Source organism: Camelus bactrianus, chromosome 21 (genome assembly GCF_048773025.1).
Source record: "Camelus bactrianus isolate YW-2024 breed Bactrian camel chromosome 21, ASM4877302v1, whole genome shotgun sequence".
In the NCBI taxonomy this organism is placed as follows: Eukaryota; Metazoa; Chordata; class Mammalia; order Artiodactyla; family Camelidae; genus Camelus; species Camelus bactrianus.
In genome coordinates, this window is record NC_133559.1 from 20,648,582 (window position 1) to 20,664,434 (window position 15,853).

General features: G+C 42.5%; 1 protein-coding gene and 1 long non-coding RNA gene across 11 annotated transcripts in view; one reads left to right on the forward strand and one right to left on the reverse strand.

The window, feature by feature from the left end:
- The window catches only part of TNFSF18 (TNF superfamily member 18), a 61,350-nt gene extending 50,711 nt beyond the window's left edge, over positions 1-10,639 (reverse strand). For all 4 annotated transcript variants that reach the window (XM_074349811.1, XM_010956650.3, XM_045517815.2 and 1 more), the window contains exon 1: positions 10,576-10,639. The gene's annotated coding sequence lies outside the window, so the exon portion shown is untranslated. The remainder of the gene's footprint in view (positions 1-10,575) is intronic.
- LOC105070279 (uncharacterized) overlaps positions 1-15,853 on the forward strand; it is a 309,633-nt gene that overhangs the window by 277,422 nt on the left and 16,358 nt on the right. The window lies entirely within an intron of this gene.

The window sequence follows — 15,853 nt, forward strand, 5'->3', positions numbered from 1 at the left end:
ACACGATCCCTTCACGATCTCTGAATTCCACTGAGAACTCCTGCCCTCCCCCAATTCTAGAGGGATGGTTTTCTGGGCCATTGACCCCTGGTGTACCATCTTAGCTGCTGGAAATTCCACCATTTTATCCCTCTAGCCCTGTCCTGTATCCTCCATTACCGGAGGTGAGTCCTGCCCGTACACCACGAAGCAGGGCTACCTACCAGCCTCCTAGTTCCAAACTCTGTCCCTTAAGGGAAGTGCCAGCTGGTGATGGAGAACAGAGTCCTCATGCCTTTTCCTATGGCTGACCTTGCTACTTGCAAAGAGAAATTTGGACATTTTTCCAAGGACCCCAGTTGGTTCGTAGAGGAATTCACCAAGCTGACAATGTCCTATGAACTTACGTGTGGGCGGGGGGAAGAACCTACCTGCTTTCTTTCTACCTGCTGCACCTTTGAAGAAAAAAGCCCGATCCTTGGTGCAGCCCAGGCATATGACGATGAACTGGAAGCCCAAAATCAAGGACATATAATCTACCTTACTAAAGGGGATACAATCCCCAGCCAAGTCCACACTGGGACTACCAACAGGGAGGTGGAGGGCAAAGAACCACTTCATAGCTTGCCTCATAGAAGGAATGAAAAGATATGTTGTTAGCCCCTTAATTATGACAAAGTCAGAAGTAAGACAGGGAAAAGATGAGAATCCGGCCCTCTTTCAGGGCTGCCTGGTGGAAGCCTTTAGAAATTACCAATATTAATCCCAACACCCCTGAAGGGCAAGTCCTAGCAAACACCCATTTTATTGCTCAATCTGCTCCAGGCATTAGGGGAAAAATACACAAGGTAGCTATGGGCCCCCAAGACCCCATGAATCAGCTCATGGACTTGGCTTTTGGAGTATTTAACAATAGAGATAGAGTTAGGGAGCAAAAAGGATTCAGGGACAACAATGAAAGGCACCATTACTGGTGGCACCCTAGCCCCTGCACCACCTCAGGGTTGTCCCCCTTGTGAAAGTCCATGGTAGGGGCAGGATCTAGAAAATGTGGATCAGAGCCACTGTCCTGCCAAGAAGGGATTGGTTTTAAATGGAGCCAGGAGAGCCACTGGAAGGACAAATGCCCCCTGTATGGAAAAAGTCCACCGAGCCCCTGGCCAAGATGCTAACGAGAGGGCCACTGGAAGCAGGACTGCCCCCAGTCCTGAAAGGGGTTTGGGGCTCCCAAACCAATGATGGCAGAGAGGACTGAGGACTGACGGGGCCCGGGACCCTCCCTGGCTCCCAAAGGATCCCTGATCATTTCTCCAGAGGAGCCTTGACATGGCAGATAGGAAATTTTATTTTATTAAATATGGGGGCTGTCTACACTGTGCTAACTGATTTTCCTAGACCCTTGTCCTCCCAGTCCTGTACAGTAGTAACAAGCATCAGTAGACAGCCCAAAGCCAAGTGATTCACCCCACTCCCCACACCCCACACCCACTCCCGGCTGCTTACTAGGAAGTTTTATCTTTGCACACCAGTTCCTGCCCAAGCTCCAGCCCCTTGTTGGGAAGGGATTTGCTCACTAAATTCCAGACAATGGTTCAATTTAGAAACCCCCTCACAGAAGGCACCCACCAGAAGAAACAATTGTGTGCCTAAGTCACACTCAGAGGATGGCTCCCTTCCAGCTCATGCTGTTTCTCAAGTAAACCCCTCTGTCTGGGACACTGAGGTTCCTGGCAGAGCTACTGACATGTCCCCAGTACAGATTTCACTGAAACCCAAAGCTGATTACCCACGGGAAAAAAGAAAAAACAAAAAAACAGTATCCCTTGAGGCCCAACGAGTTATCCAGCCTTTAATAACCAAGTTCTTGAAACATGGGCTGTTAGGACCCTGCCTATCTCCATGTAATACCCCAATTCTGCCCATAAAAAAACAAAGGAGAATACCAGTTTGTTCAAGACCCAAGGGCAATACCCATTTGTTCAAGGACCCAATGAGGTAGTGATTCCAGTTCACCTGACAGTCCCTAATCCATGCACCATACGGACACAAGTTCTGGAAAATGCAAAATAGTTCACAGGGTTAGACCTAAGATCGCCATCTTCTGCATTCCCCTGCAACAAGACTCAGTATCTCTTTGCCTTTGAGTGGACAGATCCAGACACTCATTACAGTTCCCAGCTAACCCGGACTGTGCTGCCCCGAGGCTTCAGGGACAGCCCCCGCCTGTTTGGGAAAGCATTAGCAAAGGGACAAAGAATTAGAGTTGGTTACTTGGTCTCTCCTATTGTATCTGGACAACCTCCTAATTTCCAGTCCCATTAGGGAGAACACAGATAAAAAAACACAATTAAGGTCCTCAACTTCCTAGGGGAACAAGGATATTGAGTTTCTCCTCAAAGGCCCAGATTTCTACCCAACAGGTTAATCACCCAGGATATGTGTTCACCCCAGGACAAGGACTCTAACCCAGGGCCAAAAGGAGGCTATAACCCTTCAACTCCCAGACTAAGGGGCACCTTTCTGGGGCTGGCAGGATTGTGAAGGATCTGGATAACTGGAATCAGCTCGTAGTAAAGCCTCTCTGTGAGAACCTAAAAGGAGGTGACCACAAACCCCTCAACTGGGATGAAAATTGCCAACAGGCATTTCTAGCTCCAAAACAAAAATCAGGAACCATGCCTGCATTGGATCTCGGGAACTTAGAAGAACCCTTTACCCTCTACATAGCTGAGAGACAAGGGGTAGCTCTGGGTGTCCTCAGCCAAAACCTCAGGGACCTCCCTAGAGCAATAGTTTATTTCTTAGAATAACTTGGTGAGGTGGCCACTGGATGGCCAGGATGTCTCAGGGCAGTGGCTGCCACTGCTCTGTTAGTAGATGAGGCCAATCAGTCCACCCTGGGACAATCATTGGAAGTCCTCACTCCACCAGACACAAGGAGTCCTAGAAGCAAAAGGACACCAACGGCTGATGAGTGGACGATTGCTTAAAGTCCAAACCCTCCTTCTAGATACCCCAGACACAACTCTGAAGGTCTGCCAAGTCCTGGACCCAGCTGCTCTAATGCTGGAGCCCCCACCCCAAGGGTTCCTTGCTCACTCCTGTGTGGAGACTATTCAACACGTTTACTCCAGTCGGCCCAACCAAGGACGAGCCCCTGACCCAGTCCCGATGCAGAAGGTTTACCAACAGTAGCAGTGTCATAGTGAAGGGGTGAGAAAGGCCAGCTCCGCCGCTGTCTGCCTGCAGACAGTTGCTCCGCCCTCTCACACTTCCGCCCAAAAGGCCGAGTTGACTGCCTTGACCAGAGCCCTCCAGCTAGGAAAGGGATTAGGAATCAAGACAAACACTGATTCCAAGTGGGGGTTCCTAGTGCTGCATGCCCACGCTGCCACACAGAAAGAAAGCAGACTACTAACAGCCAGAGTCCCCCGTAAAGCACCAGGCAGAAATTCCAGAACTCCTAACAGTGATCCAGCTTCCAAAGGAGGCTGCAGTCATTCAATGCAGAGGTCACTGGCGCGGCAATGCCTCCCTCGTAAGGGGACACGCCCTGGCTGGCAAGGCGGCTGAAACTGCAGCCAAAGAACAGCCACTCCTACCAGCTCAGCTCTCTCACCTGACAGTCCCCTCCCCAAAACCGCCATCCCGTACACCTGGAGAACTCGTGGGCTCAACACAGGGGGCTGGAAAAGACTGTTCAGGGCGGCTGACAAAAGATAACAAACTTCTCACTCCTGGGACCAAGCAATGGAAAATAATTAAGCACTTCCACAAACCCTCCCACTTAGGGCTGGACTCCCTGTTCAAACTGGTTGTACAGGTGTTCCTGAGTAAGGGACTGTCCTGAACTGATAGAGAGGTATCGCCAGGGCTTATGAGCTTTGTGTCCGCAACGACCCAAGAAGCCACCCCATACCTTCACCCCTAACCGGCCCACACAGCATCAAAGAACATATCCAGGGGAAGACTGTCAAACGGATTTGACCCAAATACCCCAATGTAGGGACAGAAATATCTATCGGTATTCATAGACACCTTTCTATGGGGGAGCTTTCCCTACTAGAACTGAAAAGGCAATAGGAGTATCCGAATTTCTGCTTAGAGATAATCCCGAGATTCGGGTTCCCCAAAAGCTTACAGAGTGAAAACAGACCTTCCTTCACCGCCAAGGCAACCCAACAGCTTTTCTCAGCTCTAGGTATTAACTACTGCCCCTGCTCTTCCTGGAGGCCCCGATCCTTAAGTAGAGAAAGCAAATCATGTTCTAAAAAGAACGCTTGCTAAGCTGTGCCAAGAGACTTCAGAAACCTGGGCCTCCCTCCTCCCTGTAGCCCTTTTACAGACCAGGATGGCTCCAAAAGGAATTTTAAAGCTTAACGCATTTGAAATGACCCATGGGAGGCCCCTTGTGACTACAGATCTCGTGTTTGATGAGGAAACCCACAAGCTGGTCTCCCATATCGTTAGCTTGAGCCAAGTGCAATGGGCGCTCCCAGAATACAGAAACGAAGTGCTGCCCACCCCCACAAAAGGCTGAGGTCTCTGTCCAGTCAGAGACTTTGTCCTACTAAACACTTAAAAGGAACGGTTCCCTGAGGACCAGCTACAACCAAAATGGGACCATATCAAGTGTTACTAAATTCCCCAACTGCTGTCAAGCTACAGGGAGTTAACTAGTTGGGTACATCTGTCTAGAATAGAACCTCTATCATATAAGTCCCAACAGGAACTAGAGGGACCTCTACTCCTGCGAGCCAGTGGAAGACCTTAGATAAGGTCTTCAAGAAAACAGATAAGTGACTTCATGTGGCCCTGGTAGGGCCAGTAATCCTGTGTTTCTGACTATGATGCTCTTATTCTGCCTCTTTTCAGAACCCCCTCCCCCAGTAAACATTGTTTTTGCCCCTGATGGGTCTGAAAAAATATATAGTAATGTAATGTCAAAAGCCCTGGTATTCCTAGTAGGGTTTCTGACGACGGCCACGGCTCAGGGGGAATGTGAAAATAATGCCATAGTAAACACGTCCAAAACAGTCGCCCAGGAAGAACAGTATATAATCGCTGGGGTCTGCCCAGGCTTACAACCGTTACAGGTACAAGCAGGTACATACAAGAAGAGCTTTACCAATTCAAGCACATGGCAAAGTTCACACTCACACGCACAGCTAGGAGTGCCACAGGCAATAACCCCGTCAGGTCCAAAAGCTTGCCTATGCTTGACTCTTTAGAAAGGTGACATTAACTTTTCCATTAATCATGGCTACTTTTGTTATCCAGAAAGCCAGTCATTCGTCCAATGCGACTACACCTCCTGGGTAAGGTGAGCCTCTTTGGAACAATCCCTGGCCACTGGATGGTAAGATCAGCACAGGGTTTTGGAACCCAGACCCAAACTGCATTCCCACCAAAGCCTCCACTCTGCCTGCTTGTAATGAAGCCCAGACCCAAAGTGCCTACGGGGTAGGGGTGGACTGGACTAAAAGATGGGCTAGTAATTTTCAGGCTCTCTAGAGGCAGTGGGTAAAACCTTCTTACTACACCATCTCATCTAAGCCGAGGGCATGGAATACTCCTGGACTGAATCATTTTTAATATACTAATGGGCCCTGGTTCCCACATCGCATTCATAGCTTGTCCCTTCCATGGATCCAGATGGCTGCCTCCTTCTTAAATTCTTCTATTCCCAGATCTCCAGAACTGACCACATGCTGGCCCACAAACTAAGTGGTAAAGCCTCAGTAAATTTAAGAAAATTGAAATCATACCAAGCATCTTTTCCAACCACAATGCTATGAAGTCAGAAATCAAATACAAGGAAAAAAAAAACTGCAAAAACTGAAAACACATGGAGGCTAAATATGCCACTAAACAACCAATGGATCACTAAAGAAATACTTTGAGACAAATGAAAATGAAAATACAGCAATCCAAAACCTCTGGGATGCAGCGAAAGCAGTTCTAAGAGGGAAGTTTATAATGATACAAGCCTACCTCAGGAAACAAGAAAAATCTCAAGTAAACAACCTAACCTTACACCTAAAGGAGCTAGAAGGAAAAAACAAAACCCAAAGTTAGTAGAAGAAAAGAAATCATAAAGATTAGAGCAGAAATAAATGAAATAGAGACTTAAAAACAATAGAAAAGATGAAACTAAAAGCTGGTTCTTTGAAAAGATAAACAAAATTGATAAACCTTTAGCCAGACTCAAACAAAAAAAGGGAGAGGGCCCAAATTAATAAAATCAGAAATGAAAAAGAAATTACAACTGACACCACAGAAATATAGGGATCATAAGAGGCTACTATGAGCAACTACATGGGAACAAAAAGGACAACCTAGAAGAAATGGACAATCTCCTAGAAAGGTACAACTTGCCAAGACTGAACCAGGAAGAAATAGAAAATATAAACAGACCAATTACCAGTACTGCAAATGAATCAGTAATTTAAAAACTCCCAAAAGTCCAGGGCCAGACGGCTTCACGGGTGAATTCTACCAAACATTTAGAGAAGGGTTAAACACTTACCCTTCTGAAACTACTCCAAGAAATCGCAGAGGAAGGAACACTTTCCAACTCATTCTATGAGGCTACCATCCCCCGATACCAAAACCAGACAAAAGACATCACAAAAAGGAAAATTACAGACCAATATCACTTTTAAATATAGATGCAAAAATCCTCAATAAGATACCAGCAAATCAACACCAACAATGCATTAGAAGGAACATACACCATGATCAAGTGGGATTTATCCCAGGGATGCAAGGATTTTTCAAGACCCACAAATGAATCAACATGATACACCACAGCAACAAACTGAATAAAAACGATATGATCATCTCAAAAGATGCAGAAAAAGCTTTTGATAAAATTCAACATCCATTTATGATGAAAACTCTCCAGAAAGTGGACAGAGACAGAACATACCTCAACTTAATAAAAGTCATATATGACAAACCCACAGCTAACATCATACTTAATGGGGAAAATCTGAAAGTATTCCTTTAAGATCGGGAACAAGACAGAGATGCCCACTCTCGCCACTTTTATTCAACATAGTTTTGGAAGTCCTAGCCATAGAAATCAGAGAAGAAATAAAAGGAATCCAAACTGGACAAGTAAAACTACTGTTTGCAGTTGACATGATACCATACATAGAAAACCCTAAGAAGTGACCAGAAAACTACTAGAACTCAATGAATTTGGTAAAGCTGCAGGATACAAAATTAACAGACAGCATCAGTTGCATTTCTACACAGTAACGACAAAATATCAGAGAGAGAAATTAAGGAAACAATACCATTTACCATCGCACCAAAAATAAAATACCTAGGAATAAACCTACTCAAGGAGGCAAAAGGCCTGTACTCCAAAAACTTTATGACACTGATGAAAGAAACTGAAGACAACATAAACAAATGGAAATATATACTGTGTTCTTGGATTGGAAGAATCAATATTGTTAAAATGGCCATACTACCCATGGTAGAAAATATTTGCAAATGATGCGACCAACAAGGGAGTAACTGACAAGGGACTTATTTCCAAAATATACAATACACCTTAAATATAAAAAAAAAAAAAGCAAGCCAATCAAAAAATGGGCAGAAGATCTAAACAGACATCTCTCCAAAGAAGACATACAAATGGCAACAAGCACATGAAGGGGTGCTCAACATCACTAATTGTTAGAGAAATGCAAATCAAAACTACAGTGAAGTATCACCTCACACCAGTCAGAATGGCCGTCATTCAAAAGACCATGAACAATAAATGCCGGAGAGAGTGTGGAGAAAAAGGAACCCTCCTACACTGTTGGTGGGAATGTAAATTGGTGCAGCCACTATGGAGGACAGTATGGAAGTTCCTTAAAAAAATTAAAATAGACTTACCATATGATCCAGCAATCCCACTCCTGAGCATATATCTAGAAGGAACCTTAATTCAAAAAGATACATTCACCCCAATGTTCACAGCAGCACTATTAACAACAGCTAAGACATGGAAACAACCTAAATGTCTATCAACTGATGACTGGATAAAGATGTGGTGTATATATATGTATACACACACACACACACACACACACACACACACACACACACACACACACAGAGAATGGAATACTACTCAGCCATAAAAAAGAATAAAATAATGCCATTTGCAGCAACATGGATGGACCTGGAGATCGTCATTCTAAGTGAAGTAAGCCAGAAAGAAAAATGCCATATGATACTGCTTATATTTGGACTCCTAAAAAAAAAAAAAAAGAAGGACATGAACTTATCTACAAAACAAAAAAACTCAGAGAAACTTATGGTTACCAGGAGGTAAAGGAGGTAGGAAGGGATAAATTGGGAATTCGAAAATTGCACCTCTTGGGGAGTTATGGAAATGTTAGCAATCTTGATTGTGGTGGTGGTTTCATGGTTGTGTACATCTATCAAGATTCATTGTACATCTGAAATATGTGTAGTTTACTGTAGAGGAACCATACCACAATAAAGGTGTTTTTTAAAAAACGATGGCTATTCAAGAATTCCAGCTCAAACTGCCCTCTGATTTAAAGCAAGAAGCTGTCCTGCCTCTGGGGCCCCCAGATCAGGCAACCAGAGAAGTTTACTCCCTGACAGGCAGGGTCAATGCCCCTGTCCAGCCCTGAAGCACCTATAGAAGAAGGACCATCGCCCTTCTGCTGAGGAGGGACTGAGACAGGAGGGAAAGGGGCAGAACACAAACGCTAGATAAATGAAGAGAAGACACAGCTGTTGGGATGTAATAACAACCAGCTGGAACCAAGGTGGCTTTGAGAACAGTCTAGTCATTGACTTTTAGCTCATTATACCTTCACTGTAATACTAAAAATCACCCCCTTCCGCCATGACAGTTCCCAGGTGGACCACAAAAGGCCAAAAAGTGGGCAGTGGCCCCAATTCCTGGGAAATCCCCACCCTTCCCTGAAATGGCACAACTATTCCTCCCACTCATTAGCCTATGAAATCACTTAGCCCATAAAAACCTAGGACCCCGCGGCTGGGGCCACTCTCACTTTCCAAGATGGTACGCACTCTGCCTATGAAGTGCGACTCTCTCTAAATTTGCCTTTGCTTTTCTCTGGCTCGCACCTGAATTCTTCCCCGTGTGAAGTCAAGGACTTGCTCACCGGGTGGTTTGTCCTAAGGACTTCTGCCTTAGGATTCCATCCTAAGAATGTCCTAAGGTCCCAGGACATTACTTATCCCTCTCCTGTGACTAAGCCGTGAGGTTTCCCCTTAGGATTCTTTAATTTCTTACCCAGTTCAGCATGATCTATAATTTACGTTCAGCACCATCTGTAATTTATCAGAGACCTTTACTTCCTATGAATCTTTTTAAAGATGAAGCACCTTTCCAACAGGATCAGGGCACAACAGTAACTGTCTACGTATGACAAAACTTAAAAACAGGCAACACCTGATTACAACACAATCAACAAAGATCTGGGTTACAACAACTAGAGTTATGACCGATTATAATCTTAACCCTTAAAAATCATCTCTGACAAAAATCAAGAATTGTGAACTGTTTGTCATACCAGCATTTAAACTCACACTTTTGTCTGCCTCTCCTAAAAAGGCAAAGATAGGTAAACAGACTCACATCACAATTAATGTTCCAATGTTTGAACCTATTTGAAATAACCCAGATAGTCAGTGAATTCTCTTCATTTAACTTAGCTTAGCAAATTACCAAAATCTGGAGAGACTGTTTTAGATAGACATTCCCCAAACCTAATTATTCCTATAGAATTTTAAAAGGATTCTTTTTTTTCCCCCCTTAACTCCTAGGGATTAAATTTCCTGAAAGTCCACGTAGATTATCTACATCTCAAAGGCACAAAAAGAGAAATATCAATTCCTTCCAGAGAGCTAATTTCCTCGGCACAAGCAAAAACCAGTTTTAGAATGTCATAAGAGTCCCATCTTGGACATTTTTCAGGGATTTTTTTTTTTTTTCAGTTTCTAAATAGTCGATCCAATTTAAGCAAATAACAGTAATAGACAATAATATACATTATTCACTCACATTCACATGCTTGTTTCAGAGGAACATGAACCGGCATTTAAGTGAACCTTTCCTTCTGCTGTTAGCTCAGCCACCGCGGCCTTTCTTAGTGTAAATAGCAAGGCCAGCCCACAGCTGCAGCCACTGCCTTATTACTGTCTTAACTTGTTTCTCCCCACTGTAATGGTGGCCGGTATCTCTGCAACGGCCTTTCGGGGTGTCTGTGAGTCCTCCGTACTCCCTTGGTGGCCCCAGTTTATCAAGGACAGCCGCCACAGGGCCCCACTTGCTAGCGGGCGGCCACCCCGGGAATACACCTGTAACTTTCAGGCCCCACGTGTTAGTAAACAGCGCCCGCAACTTTCCATTCCCCGCCTGTCCTTATTTCCCAGTATCTCAGAGCTCAGGGGAGTTTCCTTGGTCTCGTGGCTGCTCCCGTGCAGACCTACAAGCCTTGTACTTGCCCATCCTCAAAACAACAACAACAACAAAAAGAGGCCGCAGGCTGCGACACAGACACCACTGGTCTAAAGGATAAAAGAACTTACCCGTCCGAGGCAAGGTCCTGGAGCAGCATCCGGCCGTGCGCGGCAGCAGAGGGCACAACATGGCTGCCCGCTGACTTCACCTCCCCGGGCTCCGGGCGTTACCATTTATAGAGGGCATTGACGACACGTTTGCTAATCGGTTACCAGGGAAACTAGCAGAGGGTCACGCCCCTCACGGGCCCTTTGATAAGCTAAAGGTGGCTAAAGTTAGGTCAGTTATTAGCTGGGGCCTGGGGCAAGTAAGTAAGGAGGTGAGTCAGGTGAGTAGAGGGTAGGTGAAGCAGACCCTGGTCAAGCAGGGGGACGTACAGAGAGCAAGGGAACAGCCATCTTGGGTGGCCTGACCATACAGCAAAGATGCGGAGGGATTGGAACTTTTGCGCCTCACTGGTGAGAATGTAAAATGGTACAGCTGCTGCAGAAAACAGATTGTCAGTTCCTCAAAAAGTTAACCATAGAACTACCATACTATCCAACAATTCTACTTCCAGATATATACCCAAAAGAACTGAAAGCAGGTATTCAAACAGATCTTCGTAAACCAATTTTCATGGCAGCATTATACACAATGGCCAAAAATTGGAAACAACTCAAATGTCTATCAACAGAAGCATGGATGAACAAAATATGGTACATACACACAATAGAATATTACTCAGCCTTAAAAAGGAATGCAATTCCAACATATGCTAAAATATGGATAAACCTTTAAAATATTATGCTAAGTGAAAGACACAAAATGCTACATACTGTATGTTTCCATATTTATACAAAATAACTTTATTAGGGAAAAGAGTAAGTGTAAAGAGGATTCTTAATAGGAATTAATAGGAAAGTTATGACTTTTAACATTGCCTTTGAGGATAATTTTTTATCTTCTTTCCAGCCTTAATTGTATCCAGTCAAACCTACTGTTGTGCTTGAATTTCTAGTACTTTGCTGTCATTGGATACATTTTTTAAGAGGGGATTTATAATTCCTTTATAGTTTCCCAGCAGTTAAAAGAGGGAACTTATAATTCCTTACACTCAGAATTCTCAGATAGTATCTTAAATCTCATACACATGTCTCTGCTCCTCTACAGTACCCTAATTAATTGCATTTGGTTTTCTCAACTTTTTCGTAATTGAAAAGATCTGGAAATGGAGTCGCCTAAAACATGTTTACAGGTATATTAACTGCTCATCTCTTTTGTTGTCTTTCCCATCCTCACATTTGATCAGGCCATCCCATCGTACTCCTTAAGGATAAAGGTTCAGTTCCCATTGCCTTTTGATAACACCAAGGACTAAAACCAGTTTGCATACAATTCAGGATGTTTGCATATGCTACTTTCCCCCTCAACTGTCTTAGAGCATTTCAATTAAAAGGTTGGTATATAGAAGTGTAAACCCCTATTTAACAAAATGTATTCTGCAGAATGTTAACAGATATTTCCTGGAAAAAAATTATTCCGTAATCCAATGAGTTGAGAAATAATTAAGATACTTAATTAAAGTAGACTTTTTTGGGCAATATTAGAATGGAAACCTCATCAGATGAAGAATTTTTCCTTTGTTCTCTGTTGTGTCCCCAGTGACTAGAATAATGCCTGACACTTAGGAGACATTGAATGAATATTCGTTGAGTGAGTGAATAACGTTTCAGAGCCTTTAATAGCCTCAGGCACATTCAATTTCTAAGAAAAAAAAATGCTATAAATAGCCGCCTGAACATTTTTGGCTGTCAAATTCTTTTTTTCCCCCCAAACACTTAGCAAAGGTGACATTCCTTGGCACACACTGAGGAAAATACTACTGAAAGACCTTCTAAATCAGTATTTTTTGCCTTTTTGTTGTAATTATCATAACATATTTTGATGGAGAAGAAATTAAAATTTTCTTGAACCATTAATAATATTTGTCTTTCTGGACAAGTAAAATGACAAACATAAAAGTACTTTGATGTGTGAAATACCATCTGTAAGTCAACTTATTCCATTTAATAGCTTAAAATTAGTACTTAGAAACAAATATCTCAATAGATCTGAGCTTCTAAATAGATAAGTAGATATTAGCAAGGGAACTCGCCTATGTATTAATGACTTTCGAGAAACACCTGGTTACCAGAGCCATGCTCTCTGAGATGGTGAGCCTGAGATTTCATGCCTCCTCCCACACAACCTGTCACATTTTTTGTGGCACCCCCCTCTTTTCTCTTTAATAGCTTTATTAATATATAATTCACATACCATAAAATTCACTCATTAAATTATGTAGCTCTGTGGTTTTTAGTATGCTCACAGAATTGGGCAAGCATCACCAAAAGCTCATTTTACAACATTTTCATATCACCCAACAAAAGCTCCATGCCCACTGGCAATCCCTCCCCCTTTCCTCAGCCCACAACAACCACACATCTACTTTCCGCCACTGTGGATTTGCCTACTCTGGACATTTCATTGTGAGAGAGAACATGAGTGGAGCCATTAAAAACAGAGCTGGAGCTCTATGCACAGCCTGTTTTCTGAAACTCTGAACAAAGCCAAACCACCAATGCTACAAGGAGTCAGCAAGAACAAGAAAGGACTGATAAAAATGAACTTTTTTTAAGTAGTGACTGCTCCATCTGACCAATCACTGAGGTACAAAGCTAGCTTTACCTCATCTTTAACCAATGAAGATTTCACCTGATCAATTACCTCATCTTACACTGCTTAACTCTTTTTAAAAACAACTTAACTCATCTTCCTCTCTTTTTCCCACAAAAACCCTGAGCCCCTCTCCTGTAACACAAAAGAATATAATACGTATTCTACTATACTAATTTGATTCTCTCATCATTTCTGTAATTATATTTTTAAGTTATTTTAGTAGTGGGTGCCTTACTTCAAGTTAATACTAACTTTATTTCAATTGTATATAAAAACCTTTGCTCCAGTATGCCTCTGTTCTTTCCCCCTTTCTTTGTGTTATCATTTTCATACAAATTATATATTTATTCATTCCAAGTACAACCATTTTATACTTACTTGCTTTATGTAGTTGTCTTTTAAATCATATAAAAGAGGAAAAGAGTTAGAAACAAAAATACGCTTATACTGTCTTATCTTTAGCCATGTACTTCCCTTTTCCAGTGCTATTCTTTGTGTGGTTTGAGTTACCATCTAGTATTCTTTTATTTCAGCCTGAAAAGCTTCCTTTGGTGTTTCTTATTAAGTAACTCTGCTAGTGATAAATTGTCTCAGAGTTTGTTTATATGGGACTATCTTCATTTTTTGTTTTTTTTTTCATTTTTGAAGGATAGTTTTGCTGGACATAGAATTCTTGGTTGTCAGTCTCCTTCTTCAGTACTTTGTGTCATCTATCTTCTGGCCTCCATGGTTTCTAGTGAGGATCTTTTGTATATGATGTCACCTCTCTGGCTGCTTTCAGGATTCTTTGGCTTTGGCTTTCTAAAGTTTCATTATGATGTGTCTTTGTGCAGATTGTTTTGAGTTTATCTTACAGTTCACTGAGCTTCTAGGTTGTGTAGATTAATGCCTTTCATCAAGTTGGGAAGTTTGGGGCCATTATTTCTTCACATATTCTTTCTGCCCCTTTATCTCTTCTTTCCTTCTGAAATAATCGTTTTGCATATGTTCCTATGCTTGATAGTATCCACAGGTCTCTGAGGTTCTGTTTCTTTTCCTTCATTCTTTTCTTTTCCTGTTTCTAGGATGGGATAATTTCAATTTGCCTATCTTCCAGTTAGCTGTGTCTTCTGTGAGTTCAAATTTGTTTTGAGCACCTCTAGTAAACTTTCCTTATTTTAGTGATTATACTTCTCAACGCCAGAATGTCTGCTGAGTTTTTTAAAAAGTATTTCTTTCTCTTTATTGATATTGTCTAATTTGTAAGATGTCATTGTAATGCTTTCCTTTCGTTCATTTGTTGTTTTAACATATTTATAATAGTTTAAAGTCTGGTTACTAAGATCACCATCAGTTCCTCCTCAGGGATATTTTCCTTGGCTCCCCCCTCCCTTTTTTTTTTTCTGGGTATGTGTCATATTTTTCTTTTTCTTTGCATGTCTCATAATTTTTGGAAACTGAATGCTTCAGATAGTATACTATCTATGTATATTATCATACTATATTATGTATACTATCATAGTATATTATACTATGGTATCAGATCACCCTCTCCTCCAAAGTTGTGTCTTGTTGCTGATATTCTGCTACATATGGCCACTGAGTTCTCTCCTACAATTTTTTTTAAAGTTCTTGCTTTTCTTTTTAATCTGGGTTCCTATGAGTCATCCTTGAGTCACTGTTATTTAGTGGCCAGCTAGTGATCTATCAGAAGCTTTCCTTACATGCTTTGTCTGTGTGCCTTTCGCCCCTTGCCAAAAGGATCTGTGTGTGAAGGCATACCTTCAAACTTCAGGCAATTTATGAAGCAGTCAGCTTTCACTTCTTGCTTCTGCAGAACTTCAGCATCAGCCCAGCGTGGGCTGGAGTGACAGGAGCCTTCTCCTTCCCCAGGTCGAGTCCTGCACATACACACTGCCTTTGAGATCCCCCCAAAATATGTCAGAACCTTCTGAAGTTCTTTAGTTCTAGTTGCGTAGCTCCAGGACTTCCTTTAAACTTTTGGTCATGCTCTTTTTTGCCTCAACTGAAATCACAACCTTGGACCAACAGCTACGATGCTACCAGCAGGTAACTATTATTTTAGGGAACATCCTGGGGATAGGACCTTCTTGTTGTTGTTGAGCTAGCTCTGAGTCGAAACAAACAGCCCCAACACCCTGGGAATGAAAGCTTTCCAGGTAGCTGCAAATACAGACAAAATGTCAGCTGTACTATATAGATGGGGCTTTTAATCAAGTTGCATAAGTGATCAGTCCTCTCCACTGGCTGCACGACTGCTGGCTTTTCATGACTACACTGCTGGGCTGGAGAGGAAAGGGGAATGCCAATAGCCCCTGTTAAAAGTGACATAGATACCTCTGTCTTACAGAGATTTAGTTTCTCTTGTGTGAACAATTTTCAGTTTATTCTGTGGTTTTTGGTTCATTTCTAAAGTTCTCAAATGATTTGTTTTAGTTGTTTTGGCAGCATTTTCTGTCTTTGTGAGAAAAGGTTTTTCACTGACTTCTTGCTCCGCCGTTCCTGAACACTTCTCTACTTTAAGTGTTACTTTTTTTAAAAAAATCATGGCTGTGCCCTTATAATTAGAATAACATGTGGGGATGTTAAACCAGTGTTCCCTTGTCCCTTTATCAAGAGCCAGACCTGGCCAATTCAGAGTTTAGA